The sequence below is a fragment of the Pelecanus crispus genome, chromosome 6 (genome assembly GCF_030463565.1).
Source record: "Pelecanus crispus isolate bPelCri1 chromosome 6, bPelCri1.pri, whole genome shotgun sequence".
NCBI lineage: Eukaryota > Metazoa > Chordata > Aves > Pelecaniformes > Pelecanidae > Pelecanus > Pelecanus crispus.
This window is the reverse complement of record NC_134648.1, coordinates 33,185,908-33,205,726: the sequence shown is the minus strand read 5'-3', so window position 1 is coordinate 33,205,726 and position 19,819 is coordinate 33,185,908. Positions and strand designations below refer to the sequence as shown.

The following is a 19,819-nucleotide window of genomic DNA, read 5'->3' as shown; positions in this document are numbered from 1 at the left end:
TTTAAGCGCGTAGCTTAAAGCCCAGCTGCCCAACCTCACACTCAGGTGACTAAGCAGCAGGCATAGATACTCCATGTCCTGGTTTCAGCTGGGATAGAGTAAGTTTTCTTCCTAGTAGCTGGCATAGTGCTGTGGTTTGGATTTAGTATGAGAAGAATGCTGATAACACACTCATGTTTTAGTTGTTGCCAAGTAGCGTTTATATGAGTCAAGGACTTTTCACCTTCCCATGCTCTGCCAGGTGCACAAGAAGCTGGAAGGTGGCACAGCCAGGACAGCTGACCCAAACTGACCAAAGGGCTATTCCATACCATATGATGTCATGCTCAGTATATAAACTGGGGGGAGTTGGCCGGGGGGCAGCAATCGCTGCTCAGGGACGGACGCTCTGTCAGCGGGTGGTGAGCAATTGCATTGTGCATCACTCCTTTTGCATATTATTTTATCATTATTATTACTATTATTTTCTCTTCCTCTGCTGTCCTATTAAACTGCCTTTATCTCAACCCACAGGTTTTCCCTTTTTTCTGATTCTCCCCCCCATCCCACGGCAGGGAAGCGAGCAGCTGTGTGGTGCTTAGTTGCCGACTGGGGTTAAACCACGACACTCCGTTTTACCAAAAAGGTCAACAGACTCTTAAGCTGATACAAACCGATGCAGTAAGGCTCACCTGCCAGTATTCTGAGTATGACCCATTAAAAAACACTTTGTAGAAATTTCAAACCTGTGGAAAAACAGCCTGTGGAAAACTTTTCAAAGTAACTCTGAATCTCAAAAGCTTCAGTAACTAACAAAACAAGAACTGAGAACAGCACGCAGCCACTTTGCCACTTGTGAAATTGCAGTCTAATTGCCTTATAACTTTTGCTTATGTGAGCATTTCCTTGGACTGCTTTTGCCCACAAGACTGGTACCTTATCGGAGATTTATTCCGACCAGGAATCTCAATCCACATGGGAGGATGAGAATAGGAGTTCCTCAACTACTCTTCCTATGAGAAGCTGAAGTGGCGTTTTGCCCAAAAGTATTTCCTTTTCACTGAAAACCAAACCCATTTTCCTACATGTTCTAATTTTGAGGTCATGTTGGCAACAAGCGGTTTAAAAATAGCTTATTCTCTTTAATAGAAATGCTGACAAACAGCAAGATTAATTTCTGGTCAGGCAACCAGAGAGCTTTCTCCAACTGCCACACTCGGATTTTCTGAGATATCAAACTGTTTCGAGTAGGTTGCAAAATACTTTGCCCTTTAAACACCTAATTTGCTGGTAACATGCATGTCAGCCCAATATAACTAGAACTGCCATCTGATGGGAAAGCATTAAGTAAAACAATTCATACAGGTTGCATATTTGAGGATTCAGGAGAGAAGCATGTGAATTGATGCAATTAGGTGCTGAAATTTCTACTTTGCAGTGCACTTCACATTTCCATACAAGTGTAGCATGCCTGCCAACACAACAAGAGACATCAACCTAGGCTGCAGCAAGCTAGCAGGGTATTTTCTACTAAACTGACAGCATCACTGATACTGTAGAGAGTTTTATATTCTGTTTTGGGATTATGTAGGCTGAAAGTTATCTGTCCCTGATTTTTCTATATTAAGCAACTGATTTTTGTCCTGTAATTAAAGGTATTTAAAAAACCCCCAAGAACAAACAAAACAAACCACTATTTCCTTTTCACTTTTACAGCCCCCAATTCAGCTTGGGCCCAGAGAGAGGATGACAGAGAAACAGTATTTGAAGATAAACCCGGTGAAAGGCCAAGATGGGAAACTCAAAATCTAATTAATTCACAAAACATAGCGTTATATCAGAGACAAACCAGTAACAAAAGCTAAAAGCAGCGAGATCTTCTGGAGAAAAGAGGAAACAGGGCCACTTTGACTTCTGTTACATTTCAAGGTTATCTCTACCAGAAGGCTAAGTGCAGACAGCTCGACATCTGAATGGTCATGCCCCTTTTGGGGGGTGGGGGGACCTCAACCAAAAACCAAACAAGAAAACCTCCACCACTGTTGCAATCCAAGAGATTACAACATTAGACTAAACATTACACCAGATCCCAAACCACCAAGCAAGCATCTACAAAAGGCATGGAAAAGACAAAAGTTATTCACATAGTGAGTTTATAAATTTATGTTGCCATTTATTTTTATGCCAATTGATGTATTTTGGATATTTTGAAAACACAGCTTCAAAGCCAATTTAAGGAGAGCCTTGGCACCGTTACTCTTCTGACCACCTGAAAAGGTATCATTTTAACCCATATCAGTTCACTGACAACTCAGGAGCAGCAGAGACAGAAACAACGTTGTCACGGAGAAAAGCACTCTTGGCTTCATTGCCTTATGCATCATCAGGTTATGGCTGCAGAACAAATTACTGCAAAATAAACTAGCATGTTAATTCATGTCTTGTTAGCTGCTCTGCTTTAAGAATGTGTTCACTTTTACCCTTCAGTGAGCACAAGCCAGCAATTTATCCTTCAGTGAGAGATGGGTAAGCTTTCACATTAACTGAAGTTAGATCAGGTGAGAGCTGATGATGATGCAAATTTGGAGCTTAGCTTGCCTTGCAGGAGTTTACACATGTACCCATACCTTCAGATAAGCAGTTCATTTACATTTTGCATAAATGTTTCTTGCATAGCAGTTGCTGCTACAAGGTGATCCAAACTACAGAATCTGCAGGGCAGAAAACAGTACTGGTACCTGAATTGCATTCACAAATTTAAGTGGTTAGATTTTAGGCTAGGGGTACTACAAATTTCATACTTCTAAGCAACCACTTACCGTTTCAACACTGAGAACAAAAAACCAGCACAAACCCATTTTTATCTTTCTTCTGAACTCTAGCCTTCACAAAGGTTATTTAATCTGCATTCAATTATGTGGTGTCTTTCTTCTTTGCAATGGAAAAGGATAAAAACTGATTTTAAGCCTTCAGTTCAGCCAGTTTTTTAAAACCATTCAGAGGGTTTGGGATTACTTTCTGTTTTCTCTGAGAATTGAATACTGTTTCCTACTTACTTTACCAACTTAGAAAAAAGAAACTCATGGGTCAAGTAAGGGCAAAGTAGTCCCTGCAGCCTGCAACAAATACAGAGCAGCCAGGGCACAGGAGGGAACACGCACATACACACACGGTGCCATGCTCCTGCTTTGTGGCACAAGAACTCCTGCAAGTATGAACCATCATGAGTAGACCAAATTGACACATTGATAAAATTCTGAGAAGTATGCATTTCAAACAGCATCTAGGTTTAAGAACAATGTGTTACACGGATCATTCTAAAATTTACAAGCCTCCTCATAAAACTAATTCAATTAAAATGTTACAACAAGACTAAGTAATTAAAAAAAAAATTGTCTCATTCATACCTCTATTGCCTGCTGGCCACACACAGGTGAGGTAGAAGCAGCTGCACAACTATCAGCTCCTATGTGTTCTTTCCCAGTGAAATGCACGTTAATATTGCTAATACTGAAAAGACCAAGCCAAACAGAGCCCCAAACCCAGAGCAATAGGTTCATCCATCTTGAATATGTTTTTTGCCTAAGAAATACCAGGCATTTCTTGACATCAATGCTTTCTGAATAAGGATGTGTTGTTCCTGCCAAAGTTACCTGATACTTCAGACCTAAGACGACATGCAAATTATCTTAATCTTGTTGAAAAAAATGTGTTTGCCTAACCTACTTACTAGGAAAACACTCCAGAAACATTCCTCGGCACGGCTGTGAAGATCTGTATCCTCAGAAGACTCTGTGGCTTTCAGTTCTTGTGCAAGTACAACCTGGTCACACCTGTCCAAAGGCTCATGTCTAACAGGAATGTTTTTAGCATTATCAAAACTTGAATTTTATTACAAAATCCACAAGGGTCTGCACCAGGAAATTCTAACAGCCCGCACTTCCATATTTCAGAAGAGTATTCCACATTGCTTTTTCCTGTAAAACTCAGTTCACTGCTGACACTTCAACATTATTGTAAATCTTGGCTATAACTGGGACACTAGGACATCAGCGAGGAAATATGTTTGTTTCAAGCCATTTTCTTGGGGCAAGATTTGGTTTTGGCAAGCTTACCTGTGGTTCAAAACATTTAGATCTATTTTGCTTTCTAATGCACAGTTTGAATCTCTGAATTTAAGATGACAAGGTAAGAACGTTTCATTTGTAAGAAAGAGGCAAGCTAGCAAAGCAAATAGATTGCCGCCAAGGTAAATAGTCTGTCCCTGTCTATTATGAAGCTGCCAGAATGGAGTTTTACTTCTCTGAAAAATCCTTATTAAGCATTGCTGCTAAACAAACGGTCTCCCCTCCTCTCCCGCTTACACAGTACAAAAACATGTAATGCCCTATCTCTCCAAGCCTACTGTAAAGGTTAGCCAAAACTTGCTGCAATTGCCCTGCAACAGCTTCTCTGCAATTATTCACCAGCACAAGAACACAGAGTACCCTTATCTTTTAAGTAAGAAAAGGTCACCCCACGTGTCAGATTTTGAATACAGAACTTTGAACCTTTTTGTAAGTTTAGATCCCATAAAATCTAATTAAATCCAGCACTGTCACACTGAAGCAAATGAAGGCATGTAACCATATGAGCATTCTCACTAAAACGTTAACAGTCCTGCTTACGCAATACGGTATGACTAACCACATTATTCACCACACGGCTTTCCAACCCATTTACCCTTTCATTACCCAATTAAGATCTAAAATACAATACTACAAATAAGCATTCTAAGACATCAAAATACACATAAAGATGAAGCATGAGTTCATTTGTTGAGCCAGTAAATACATTTTGTTGTTGTTGTTGTTATTTAGAGTTCAAATTAAGGGGATTTTCCTTGTTGCAGAAAAATAAAGTGCTGGATACGTAATAAAAAGACTACTGAAACAAGCATATCAGCTGTAGAAAACTCACCTTCCAGCAGTGAAAGTAATATTTAGATCATACTTTGAAAATACAGCAGAAACAGCAACCTTAAACTCTTTGTATAAGACCAAAGAGGTCACAGGTGTAATAATAATATAAATTTATCTGACAGCGTTCTTAGAAATTGTGATACACTGTCATCTTAAGATGTGAGGTACTAGCCATCCTCTCAAATCCATCAGATTTCTTGCTGTCTCATACCTGAGCTAAGGTAGCTGATCATGTGAGAACTTCACAGCTGTTTCCAGAGCACTTGACAATTCTGTTTGCACCACGGATGAGGGTGGAAGAAGAGGAAAAAATGTTACGACAGCAACACCTTACTGGCAAAAAAACAAGAGTTAAAAAATTGCAGATAGCTTATGAAATGTCAGGAAATGAAATCATGAACTGTAGCTCCAACACACTGTTAACAATGTGTGGCTAAAACATCCAGATACCAGAAGCCCTGTCCTAAAGCTTGTAATTTTGTAAAATACACCAGACTCTTCAAACATAAATACCCCCAGACTGCAGCAATTAAACAGAGTATTCAGCATTCCACAACAGTATGTAACAGAAATACCAGCACAGCAACCACACTCAGACTCTTATAACTGTCAGAAAAATACAAGTTTGATCATTGCAAGGCAGAAGTTACTTCTACAGATATGCAATGCGCTTTCTAGCAGTCATAAATCACTTGCCTCTCCCAAACCTGTTAAGTTCAGCAAATAAATGAAAGAAAGCCTCATCAATAACTATTCTAAAGCAAATGTTCCAATTCATCAGACTCCACAGCGACTGCAAACTCTGACTACAGTCCTACAAAACATGCTAAAATGTTTAAATGCAGAGATGTAAGGCAGTAATTCCCTTGTTTTATAGGCTCACTCTAAAAGTACCCTGCAATGACTGTCAGCCACTAGTGAAAAGCAGGTCTCCTAAACGCTCTATGTGATACCAAGTGAGCTGAATTATACTACCTATAACAACTGAAAATAAGCAAAAAGTTTTCTAAAGGAAAACTAGCTGTGCCTTGTGGAAAGCAGTTCAAGAAATTTGCTCTGCAGCTCATCTGCACGCATGTGAAGAATTTTAATTAACCAAATCACGCCATTTCCAAGTGAATCATTTACATTTAGGGCAGCTAAATCTCGGACGACTGAACAGTTTTCAAACATGAACATCTCGGGTTTAAAAGGTATCTTTACAAATACATGTTGAATTTAGAAAAGGAATTAGATTAAAGAAAGTATGGAAAAGGGTGAAACAGTGCAAGAAGATTTCTAATCACCCAAATCCAAGAACCAAAACTTGAAGTTAAATGTCAAATCTCACAAAAATAAATGCATTTTCAAAATTAAAATAAAATAACTTTTACAAGTAAAATAAGCATATTTTATTGGTAAATCAGTCACAAATCTTAATGTTTTACACTGGCGTTACTTCAGCAGGACCTGTGAGCGTTTTATAACCAAATAATCAGTGTTTGAATAGACAAGGAATTGTATTCAGTACGGCAAATATCTGCTGCTTAGAAGTAGAAAAGGTCAAATATAAATCAATCAATCAATCATACCTTTGTGCTATTGACCTGATCATTACCACTTACTGTGAGTTCAGAAACATATGAACACACACTGTGATTTTGGTTCTAGATCTTAAGTGAGAGCAGAAACTGCAGACAAAAAAGCTACGGACCCAGAGCACGCATTTCACTGAATCATTTAGGTTGGAAAAGACCTTTAAGATCATCCAGTCCAACCATAAACCTAGCACTGCCAAGTCCACCACTAAACCATGTCCCTAAGCGCCACATCTACATGTCTTTTAAATACCTCCACGGGTGGTGACTCAACCATTTCCCTGGGCAGCCTGTTCCAGTGCTTGACAGCCCTTTCGGTGATGAAGTTTTTCCTAGTATCCAATCTAAACCTCCCCTGGTGCAACTTGAGGCCATTTCCTCTTGTCCTAACTCTTGTTACTTCGGAGAAGAGACTGACACCCACTTCGCTACAACCTCTTTTCAAGTAGTTGTAGAGAGCGATAAGGTCTCCCCTCCGCCTCCTTTTCTCCAGGCTAAACAACCCCAGTTCCCACAGCTGCTCCTCAGAGGACTCGTGCTCTCGCCCTTCACCAGCTTCATTGCTCTTCTTTTGACACACTCCAGCATCCCGGTGTCTTTCTTGTAGCGAGGGGCCACACGGTATTCAGTTTCAAGAACCAACATGCACTCTAAACCAGATCACTTGGAGGATCCATTTCAGCAAGATTAAAAAAAAAAAAAAAAAAGTATTCATACTGAAGCTTTACACAGTGTTTCATATATGATGGTCATGCTCAACAAAAGTGAAAGCCACAGCATTTTGGACAACTGGCCCAGCAACAGCGCTCTGCACCAGCACACAGCAGCTTTAAAAGTCCAGTCCACCAGTCCGTGTGGCCCACATTCCAGAAGCGTTTGGAACAACAGCCTATAAATTTGTATCAGCTTTATGGAAGTCTTCAGTAGGAACGGACAGTAGCGCTGCCAAGTCTGTCAGCAAGTAGGATTCAGGTATAGAGAAACCAGGTAAATCCACAAGAATAACAGCATGCTCAGATGCAGAATGGGGAGTTACACAGGGCGCTCTGCTGGAAATAGTGATTTTTATTTTATTCATATATGCTTTCAAAAGCAAATAGTTAAGTGACTGTTTACAGCTGATGCAAAATGTTCTCAGTAGATTAAACTGATTTTAGAGATACAAGAGGATCTCACAAGAAGAAATTATTCAGTGATAAAAACAGCAGAGAAAAGCACATGGAAGAAGGGTTAGAGAACGACCCTAACTATAAATAATGATGAGTTCAGCTATTACTATTGTTTAGGAAAGTTCATAAGTCAGATGCTTAGTCCTCTAAAAATGTAACTATTGAATAAGCACACAGTAGTAAGAATTATCATGAAAGCAGCAGAGCAAAACCAGTAAGATGCCACAATATAAGACCAGACTGCGCTCAGCTTCAATACCACATAGTTCTTATAGCTAACAAACCCTTTCTGAAATGAAACGAAAAGGTGCAGAAGGGTAACAAGGATAATTAGGACTACATCACAGCTTCTGTGCAAGGACAGATGAGATACATCAAAGGTCTTGACCTCAGAAAAGCAATTTGCTGGTGGGGAGAGCTACAAAAATTACAGTATCGCAAGTGTCAGAAAATGAACAGGAAATGATGATTTTCCAATTCTTACATTGTAGAAATTGGGGAGAAATGATGGAATTCTCTAGCAGTCCAGGTTTCAAAATAAAAGAGTATTTCTCATATGATATGCAATCACCTTGCACAATTCCTTGCCCCAGGATATTTTGCAAACCAAAAATATAAAAGGATGAAAAAAAAGTTTAATTATTTGATCAAAATTTCCAAAGGGAAAGAGAAACTACAGTGGAGGTGTAGCCTCCCATTCAGGAAATCACCCAGTCCAATCTGACCACCTGGGAAGGCCTATTTCATCTCTGCCTTAACCTTATATTCTTCCCCAGGATCCAACACTGACTGTATCAGAGAGAATTGCCGTGCTATGGAGCCCTTGCTGCAAACCAGCATAACTCACAAGCTGGTCTCCCTTCACCACCAAGTCAACTGGCCAAGCTCCATGTTACAGCTGTCACGGCAGAGTTGTTAGCACCCAACTACACCAGGACCAGCAAGAGCTGGCTCATTACACATGGTAAGGATCTCCCTTTCCCAAGCCCACAGAAGCAGAGGTTTCTATAGCTCAAGCCATTTAAATGAAAACCCGCACATGAATTTGTATGTTCCGGACAGCTGACAAAATTTGAAGTACTGTGGCAACAAGCCATGTGTGCACTAGTCAATCTGAATTAGAAAAAGAAAGTTAGCTTAAACTGCCATGAAGTGGTGTGAGGAAAAATTAGCTCATACATTCACAAGATGACAGATGACTCCTTGTTATACCATTACTGCAGTAGGCCCAAGCGCTTCAGTCAGTCACTGCTTGGCAGCTGTTATGTGGCAGTTCAAGACACTTTACTCGCTCCCATCCTCCAACAGTTAGATAAATATAATTAAGGTCCTTTTATCTGTGCATTTTCGTCAGCTTGTTCACGCTAAATCTGCCACACTTTTGACTGCAACCAATGCAAAGAGGGGGATGAGTGTCACAAAAGGCATTTTTAATATTAATTTATAACTCACAAAGTGAAATTGTGAAGGCTTTGCATCAAGCTTTTGTGAAAATGGCGGGTTTTGATAATAAAAATGAGCCTAGAGAAAAGAAACAGTAACTGTTTCTGGCTGTCAGAATATCGGAAAATCATTTGACCATCTCTCAATAAGCTGAGCAACACAAAAAGTTCACTTTCACATAAAAGATAGGCAGAATCTTAGAGAACTCGCTCTGGTGTCCAGCATAGCAACTATGGTTGACTTGTAAGTATATAAGTTTTTCTTCACAGAAATATTCTTATTTACTATATTAGGAATTAATGTTAACATTTGTACACCTGTCCAGTGCAAGTTCTGAGTTGTTCCGTAACTCTTTTCTCATAATAGCTCTTTGCAAAACACTACCAGAACTAACAGGATTATTTCCCAAATCTGTTTGCTTTACATAAATTTAATCAAATCAGAAGCTAGCTTAATGAAGTCAGATACAAACTATAAATTCTTCTAAGCACACAGGATGCGATGTTTTCTGAATTCCCCCACCAGTCAAATACCTTAAAAAATATTCTGCATCCTCTCTAGAGTCTAATACAAGCCACATGTTTCATCACTCAAAAAGAACTCACAAGATGTTTAAGGAATCTGTCACCATAGTCCCTATGAGAGGTGTCTAAACAGGGTACTCTAACACAATTCCAGCTTTCTGGTACAATTTTGTGTATACACAACTAGTATTCCTTATGATTACACAGCACGTAAAACCTCATTTCATGCCTAACATTTCCCATGTCTGCTTACTGCAAAGCCTTAAGAAGATCCAAGCACAACTTCAGTGGCAATGCCTACTCAGTGATTTCAAAAATCAGATGTAGCAACACAACTAAAGAGATGATATCTTTTAAAAGTATTTAACTTCATAAAATCCTGATCTACATAATTTGTGGCAAAAAATTCCCCAACCCCAAGTGTCATAGAACATAATGTTCATATGACAGTAGCAAGAGTATGTTGACTTGATGACTTTCAGTTTTTCCTCACGTTCTGCAATAGTACAAATACTCTTTCAAAATCCCTCTCTCGAAGCTATAACCTTGACTCCATGGATATACGAAAAATATGAACCTACAGTCTGGAAAAAAAAAAAAAAAAATCAGAGTGATGAAAAAGTCCAATGTGGGCTAAAAAAGGTTTCATCTGAGAACTTATGTCCTTCCCTCCCTGTACCTCAAAAGCCAATGGATTTTTAGGTTATTTCAAGTGCTTCTTTTAAAGAACAACCCCACAATCTGAAATGGTTACACCGTTATACCAACTTGGCACAATTCCAGTCAAGGCTGGATTTTCCTTTGTTCATAGCAACAGACCTGAAGCTTCTCAGGCCTATGCCAAAACTTTTTATCTTACTAATTTCAATGCTCGTATATTGTCAGTCGGGGGTAATGGGGGGGGGGGGGGGAGGGTTTGCGGTGCATCGGGGCAGACAGAATCTCAATGTAATTGGGGAGGACTCTGGGTGGGGGATTTTTCTGGTCAAAAAAAATTGTGACAAACAGACAAATCAATCACACTGCATTACTGCATTTGAGGTTTGGGATTTTTTGAAAGAACTCCAAGTCAAGTTTTTCAGATCAGCTCTTATAAACAGATGCATACTCCCCTCCCTACTCCCTATTGCTTGGCATTTAAAGCCTTTTGCTTATAAGGATAGTAATGTTTGTCTTTATGGAGGCAGTAGATAGGAATTTAACTGCTATTGCTACGAAATCTCGCAGGCGCTATTTTTGAAATACTGATAGTAATCTCTCAGACATTTCCTTTCACAGAAGTTACCAGGTTTCATTACGATCACTTAAACTAGTAACACATTATTGCTGATCAGTAATGATATAGTATGAATCCACAATTACATGCTCAGTGCAAATTATCATGTACAACTTGAGATGTCTATAAATACAGGGGTCCACATCCAAACTGGTTGTTTATATTCCCATTAGACTCAGTGGAGAGAAAAAACAGTTCAGTTCTACAAACCTACTTTAAGTATACCTAACAATGAAAATACATTTCTCTAAACAAATAACTCAGTAGACATCCAAACAGATAGTTTCCACCCTTTTTGCCTAATATCAAATTAATAATTACAAAATTCCTCCGTGAAAATGAAGGGTTTTTTTCAAGAAAACATTAAGAAATGGAAGCAATATGTTCGATTTTCTAACAATTTAGTCAAAATACTTGGTCTTTCCAGCACCACAATGAGTTCTTAAGTCCAGCCTGTAAACAACATTTAAATCAGTTAGTCCAACATAACATTCTCTAGTGGGGGGGGGGGGGGGATGTGTGTAATCTGATTTCATTACCTGAGACAGACTGTTCCAAACTACTAAAACTGCTTTACCTACTAACTGCACTGTAAGCACTCACATCAGCATTTCAGCTTCTAGTCAAAATTAATTCTATGGTCATTCAGCACACACGCCAAGTCTTTGGCTTAGAATATAATAGATTCAGCCTTACTGTACCACCTTCCTGGTCATAAAATATTGGGATCTTAATTCAACTTTTTTTCTGTTAGCTTTCTCTTCCCCATATTAATTCCAACTGTTAGCATACAGCTTTTATTATCTCATTCAAGATCAGCATGGACTTTCTGCTACAATACCGACAAGTACTACAAACAAACATGCATTAAAAGCCAGAACAAGCCTTTGCATGTATGTTTTCCTTACAAGTTGTACTCACATCTCAAAATGGATTTTAAGAAAAGGCCACAATGTGCATCCTAATACCAACAGTTTAAAATAACCTTCACGTAATAATAAACAACCTCCACTGAAATTGTTTGTAGAATCTAGAAATTAAGATCAAAAGTATTTCTGTACTCTGTACTCTTAGTCCAGCAAGACACAGAACACTCATTAGTGAGACGAAGTTTAACCAACAGCAATTTAACAGTTGATCGATCATACATTCAAAAGACAAAGTTAAGATGTGCATCTCAAAATGCTAGTGCTGCCATTCAGGGTCCCAGGTTATCTATACAAGGAGCTAAGACTATTGCCTTCTTCCACGAATACCAAAATCTCATAAATATTCACATTCACAAAACTCCTGTTTTGCCATTACTCATGAACAGTTCTCCCACCTAAGAGATTCTAAACTCCTGTGTTTATTTTAGCCCTGATCTACAAATAAATGGTCAATTTAAGAAAAACGGAAGAGCATGAAAAAGTGCCTTCTATTTCAGCAAAAACTTGAAATGAAAGGATAATTACAAGCAATATCAGCTGAATTAAGTAAAAAATATCTCAAGCCATCAGTAAAGCAGATTTTGTCAGCCAGGTAAGAGCTACAGAAATATTGCATATTGTACTGCGACTGAGCTGCTATTAATTTTATTTAAAATAAACTGCCAGCTGAGACATGGACAAAAAAAAAAAAAAAAAAAGACAAAAATGTTCATTACTCAAACAAATTGAGCTCTTGGCTTTCTTGTTACTGTTGTTCAAATCCAGGAAGAAAGTCTGACATTAACAACATGCTGAACTACAGAGCTAAGTACAGAGAATACAGATCCCCAGAGCTGTCCTCACATCAGTTATGTTACTGGTATAGAAATTACCTCCCTCACTCCTGCCATGATCTTAAGCAAAACAGGATCCTGTTTATCATACAGGGAATCGCGCTTCCATCTCTTTCAGATGGTTAAACGTATCCCACGGCCACGTAGCAGGTCACGTTCTCCCAGAGGGAAATCGGGCTGCCCATGGGTCAGTACCAGAGTACAGGCAGGGCTGCCGAGAACACTGGCAATTCAGCAGCTCCAGCGATGCCGACAGTCCTCACGAGCACCCCAGTCTTGACTGAACGACCTCAGCCAGGCTGGAATGGTGAAATCCACAAATGCCTGTCACCCTTCTACATCGGCTGTTGTTCGCTACAGTAAAGCAGCTACAACGCTCTACTGCAACACACGGAGTTTGGTGGCAGGAAGAGAGAGGTGCCAAAAAGTGCATTACCCAGAAGTAACACACGCTGGCAAACCACGCGGCTGCAGTAGCCTCGAGTCATACACTGGCCGTCATCTTCCCAACTTCAAGCTGCTTGGCAAAGGACCAAGAAAAGTCAAACAGGAACCAAGCAGGAGAATTGTCTTCATTCTCATTGGGCCTCATGTTCATCAGAGCAAGCAAGGAAGCTTCAAGCGCAGTACAGACAGAAATATCACCCAAAGACCCTGAAATCCTGCACCCACCAGCAGCCTTTCCACATCTGCAGCACAGCACAGCACACTGCTACCAGTCACTCCTCAAAACCAGACACAGCACAGAGCAAGCAGCAGATCAAAGTAACCGAGTCATCACTCACAGGAGTTTCCTCTGAATAATGTATTCAGATTCTACCCTTGCCATACTGCGCATGGCCTGCCGATGGGTGACCACAGCGGCAAGCAACAAATTTCATTCCTGGTATGAATGAGTTTGACATAGAAGCAGTATGAGCTCTACAGCCTGAGCAAGTAGGAAACTGCTGCTGCTGCTGCCCAGGCTGGTAAATGAAATGATGCACCTTGGTCTCCGTACCAAGATGGCAACACATCCCCTTACTTCCACAAAAGACAGCTGCTTCCGGGGGTGGCAACTGAGCTTGGAAGCAGAAGACAGGATGAAGAGGCAAGCAGTCTAAAAATGCCTGCAATGTAACAGCTGGCACCTAGCAGCAGGGCAGGCATGAGGGGGACTCGGTGCAAAGGATACCGGATATTGTGCTGCCAGATTCGCACAACCACAGAAGTCACAACTGCGTTACCTTCGCCAGTGACTAGTCACGGGGTCCACTGATTCAAGCAGCACCTTGAATAAACTCAATTATTCTAGCAGGTGACTGTAGTGTAACTACTCCATTCACAGATCACCATTCTTAACAGTGCCCTGTGCCTTCTCTTTCTAAGTCCAGAAACCATTAAAAAAAGTCTATTCCCTACAGAATGTGCAGTTGTCCCTTATACAATAGGCAGCATATAGGACACTGATAATATGGATACCACCATTTTGAATGCATTAAAATTATGCTGGAGACAACACCACCTTCCTTCACAGGGAATCAATTATATGTTCCTCAATTATCCTACAGTTCCTCTATGTACATTAAACTTCACCTTATTTACTACATTCACAGGAATGGAACTTATGAGCAGGGGATGCAAATAGCGAGTCTGTGACATAGGTACTGAATTGAGATAGAAAGCCAGCTTATTCCACTCTAGGAAAATCAGATCTCCTCAGAAGTTGGCATAATCTCTTCTTGCTGGCAAGTTCCACAAGAGTGGATCTTGACCACAGCCCCTGGGGGGCCGAGCATCATCTTATGTCCCTTCGAGATTACCAAAGCCACATGTTTCACTTGGACAAAAAATATTAGTGCACATGGCAGACTTTAGAAAGTGCACTCAAACTGCACCCTTGTTGCAGCAGCTTTAGCAATCTTCACCCCTGGTTAACTGATGGCAACTCGTGTCTTGCAAATGTACATCAACAAAGCACTAACAAACCAAGGGTTGTCTACATCAGAATGGGTAGGGTCTCCCTACATGCATTTTCTAGCACTTGCTGGGTACGAATACTTCACATTACTTCTTAAAGGACATATTTCATTTCAAAGGCTGATTGTCCATCAGGTGCCGCTTATCTATATTACACAGTGCCATCCTTCTACTCTGCTTATGGTTTGTTCTGTATCTTCGTAGCTCAAACTTCACCTCCCAAGATCATCTACACAGCAGCATCTTAACCTGCAGCTTTTCTGCACATATTGCACGAAACAAACAGCTACCACTACTAAAGGCAGTAGTCTCCTCCACTAGTATTATTTTCTGAAAAAGGAAAGGGTTCTCAGACAGAAACTACAGAACTCCTCGTCTCTCTAAGAGGTTTCTTTTGACATTTGTAGCAGCCTAACTTACCACTGTAGATAGAGATGCTGAAAGCATTTCTATAAAGCCTTCCCTTCTAAATAAAAGCATTTTATCACACAGTTTTCCCAGCATTGAGATTTGAGAAGTTGGATTCCTATTCAGAAAGAGCAGCATCGCAGAACCTCATATAAATTAGGAGGAGAAAAAGCCAAGTAGCTATTACGTATGTTTCTTGGGCCAATTTAGCCTCATGACAGTAAAATTATGCAAGTGTCTACAGGCATTTGAATTACATGCCTCAAAAAGTACTGTTGGAAGCCACAAACCACCTTTCCTCGAATTACACACCAAGCATGTTTAGGAGTTATGCCAAACTGATTTTTTCCACTGGTTAGACAAAGTTGATAAACTCACAAATATTACCCAAAAAGATCAATCATCTATGCAATAACATGTTCTTCAGTTATTTACACTCAATATTTTACATAAATAAGGCTTCTTCAGTGAAATTTATCAAGCTGCAAAAGTCGTAACGTAAGAATTTGCAAGGGCAGCCTAACTTAGTCATTCAATCCTTCCTGTTAGGGAGAGCTGAAGTATTTGAACACGTTCAGAGTTCTTAATGAGCTTTATATTCTTATCTTTCCTTCACTGTCTATGAGAAAATACAGAGGCCACATTTGTAAAAAATCAGGTTCTCCTTTTCCATCTCTCTCTCTATTGTGAAATACAACCACTGGAAGTTGACCTCCAGCACTGTTTATACAGGGATTACATAGAAACATTTCTATAAAGTACACAATGTCTGACTATACAAACCGACAGAACTTTCTTCGCCTTTCCAAGTCTCGAGTCTTGAGTCTGAGCACCACCAACACTATTAAGTGACAACAGTTTCTAGTATGCTCATATTTACATTCCCTGTTAGGAGTTCCTTGTCACAGGAAGGGGCTGCAGTCCATGCATCACGTCTGACAGCTACTGTGGGTTTTCTTTTTCCATGCTCAGTCCTCATCTTCTTTCCTGTACTTAGTCCTTCTGTGTTCAACCTTAACTCACGGCCAAGTCCTGTCTTGGTTAGTCAGCTTGCATTTTAGAAGCTTCTCAAGATTAAACATTACAGTCATGCTGGGAAGTAGACTTAGTAGTGTTAAAAGATGAAACATCCTTAACCCTGAATCTACAGCAGAAAGAACAGGATTCTAAACCCCAAAGCTGAAAAGCAACCACAATTACAGAAATTTTTATTCCCCTGACTTAGAATATTTTAAAAATGTATTGAGTGTGTGAACTACATCAGGCCTTTCTTATTACTCATGTAACTTCTCTCTCCTTCAAATCTTACAAAAAAAAAGAACTAAAGATGAAGGTGACAAAATAACTTCAGAGTCTGGAATGAAATGCTTTTCATAGCCTCTAACGTGAATCTCTAAACTGCGACTGGCTGCTGTAACAAAGCCAGGATAACCAAGGCTGTCTTGGATTGTCCTACAACCACACCCAGGAATGCAATGCATGCCAAAACTCAACAGTTGGTCACTGACGTAGGCACAGGAGGAATCACAATGCACACTGAATCAGTTTCTCACCACTGGAATAATACATTTAGGTGGGTCTGCTATAAATATCTAGTTCTGTAGATATAGGAGGAGATTGGAGCCATGTGTAGGAGACCCAAATACTAATTACACAGAGTAAAGTTTCAGCAATATAAAATTAAGGAAGAAGAGGAGATTCAGGAAGTGGCCTACTTTAAGGCATACAGCCTGCGCACTCTGAACTCTCATGAAAACAGAGCAACCGAGAGATAAGGTTGTGGAAGAAATCAGGAGTTTGGGCTACAGACAAATTTCCCCGTATATTACATACTGATGCATACAACCCGGTTATTGAATTTATCTTTTCTAGATAAAACAAATAAAATTTGTGTGAAAAAAATAGCTTAACTGGTAGCAGACTGCCTCGTAACACAAGACATGAGGATGAAGACAAAAACACAAGTGTGTTTGACCTACTGCTAGGCTAGGCTAAGGAGCATCAGCAGCCTCCCTGAAGGTCCGAGTTTTGCACTGCAAACCCAACTCTGCAGCAAGAGGCTTTTCCATGTTTTCTGTCTCCGAGAGGGGCCGTAAGACTTGCAGTTGCTCTGCCTCATTCCCATCCTGCTTCTGCAGTGAAAAATCATAATATAGGTTACTAACTTGACAATGCACTCAAACTGAATACGTTTCATTAAAATGGACTTCTATAATTCCCGATCAAGTGGTAATTTCCAGAATAACTGGCATTAATCTTTTAAAGTTTCAGTATTTCAAAAAGTACGAGTTAAAACTTGGACACCAGTGCTGAGCAGATAAGCCAATTCCATCCTTCCTTATTATCTAGTAAGGCAAAAGACCAAAAAAGACTTAAATGACGAGGTAAACTAGCTTCACAGAACATACCTAAAATCTGCCCATGCAGTTCATATTCATATGATCTGCTCCAGTTTTTGCAGTTTAATTGTTTTTACTCCAGTTTTTTGTTTGTTTAATCGTTTTGGGGGGGGGAGATGTTCTACTAAGAATATTTTTACTTTTCGAAATAACCTCTGTAGTTAAGTGACTTTTCTACTACGAAGGATTTTTGTAAATTTTCTTACTGTTAAGGCCCTCTTCTGGAAGCCATCCTGGACTTATGAAACAATTAAAATCTGAACAGATAAAAAAATAACCTTACATTTCACTAGAGTCAGAATATCTAAAGCAAGCTTGTAAATTTTTTTCCTAAAGGGGTAGAGGGGTGGGGATTCTGCAGGGTATTTGACATACTGATTTCCCTGATGCTGGAAAGAAGGTTAGAAAGCATTCCTAAAATATTGGATAGTCTTGAGATTCACAGTAGGAAGCTATACTTCCTGCTGGATAACAACATTACATTACACATAAAAACGGTTATGTTGGTAAAATTAAAATAGCTACAACATGTGAAGCTCTCTGCAGAGCTCCCCTTCCCTCTGAAGGAAGACTCCAGAAGGGACTAAGGGAATTGGAATACACCAGCAAGAGAGATGACTGAACACCTCTATAAAACCTAAGCATCCCAGGTTGATGGACATTAATAAAGTTAATCCATGCTCACCCCGGTGCAAAATCAGAACCAAGTCCTCTGGCTCCAATTCTCCTTCATACAATTATTTTGAGAATGGGGAAGAAAAGAAACAATGTGCTTTCTGAAGATATAGTTACCCACAGATTATGGGGGCAGGCAACGTGTGTCAGTATTAGTGACTATGCATTATGTTCTAGGTCTGAGGAGGAAGAAAGTAAGGAAACAAGGACTAAAACACGAGTAAAAAGAAATTATTTCATCGTTAGCACAGCTATTGTTGCCACCTTATCTAGCTTTTAACGTGGCTAATATTGACAGGCATCACAGAAGAAATAGATTTTGAGTGGCAATCTGAATAGTAATAGCATTATGGATCAGCTTATTGAGTACGATGTTTAAAAGCAAATCCAAGTAAGGCTCAAGTATTCAAACTAGAGAAAAATTCCAATTTATCTACTAAATACAATGTAAAAACCCCCAGTGTTTATTTCATACATTTCGAAGGTTCAAACTGTTTCAACACGAGTAATGAGTAACTAATTTTCTGAATCCATTGTAAGTGGTTAAAGAGTCCCACTACAAGTACAATTATAAATATTATTTACAGATCTCACTAACTTTAAAGGTTTTGATAGAGATGAGTTCAGAGAACTTGAAAAGCATTTCTCCAGCTCCATTAGGATGCACATTTTAAAAAAGGAATAAACTTTGCAAGGCATCCTCAGGATTAATTTACAATCTTCCACAGAATCTCTCAAATTTTAAAACTTGCAAAATCTTAAGGTAAAAAGATGTGGTATTCAGTTTTTAAGAAATGAAGGGGAAGTTCACAAGTTTAGTTCAGGGAATAAACACATCATTACTCAACTGGTCAGAGAAAGCAGAACTAACCAAAGGTACACTGTCGTACCTAATTCAATCAGAAGTGCTAACAAATACCTCCTTTAATAATCTGAATCCAGTCCATCCAGAATTTGAAAAGAAAAGCCTCCTATGAAACACTCACTTTTACCTATAGAATTAAGTTGTTTGTTTCCATAGTATTTAACTTACCATTTGAAAAAATATGTCTGTTGTTTTAAGCAGTCCACCGATTACTACCCACACAGACTTGCCCAGTTACACTACACACAAATAAATCCAGATGACATAATTCTCCAAAATTCAGAGCATGAAAAGGTAAACCTCTGCAAGAGAGAGAGCATAAGGCGAGAATGCGGCTGTGACACAGGCTTCGTTGGACAGACTGCCCCAAGACACTCCCAGCAAATTCTCTTCACCACCCACATCCCCTTGCGTTAGGTGCAGAGACGTGACACGCACAGGAAGGGCCTGGACAGCCTTCATTCTGGGTCAGGTACACTGAAACACTTCTGGGAAACCTAAACAAACTGGACATGGCCTTGGGTCAAAATAAAGGCTACCTCCAAGGTACCTAACTTGGATCTGTAAGGCACTGCAGTGCACACAAACTGAAGCCATCTTCACCTGTCTGGTTTTGCACAGGTTTTGGTAGCACCTGCATCAGTTCCGAGACACCTGACTCCCAAGCAAACATTTCATAAGAGACTACTAGAATCATAATACATTAGGACATCTCTATTAAAAGCAGCAGCTATATCCTGCTATAGAAACTAGTGCAGCTTACCGTGACTGCCATTTATTACATTCCATCAGAAGCAGCACTGACACTGTCTACATAAAGTT

At 39.7% G+C, this 19,819-nt stretch overlaps 1 protein-coding gene across 1 annotated transcript in view; it reads right to left on the bottom strand.

Moving 5' to 3' along the window:
- Positions 1-19,177, bottom strand: part of NUMB (NUMB endocytic adaptor protein) — a 58,833-nt gene extending 39,656 nt beyond the window's left edge. Inside the window, exon 1 of the mRNA XM_075712546.1 lies at positions 19,166-19,177. The gene's annotated coding sequence lies outside the window, so the exon portion shown is untranslated. The remainder of the gene's footprint in view (positions 1-19,165) is intronic.
- Between the last annotated feature and the right edge of the window lie 642 nt (positions 19,178-19,819).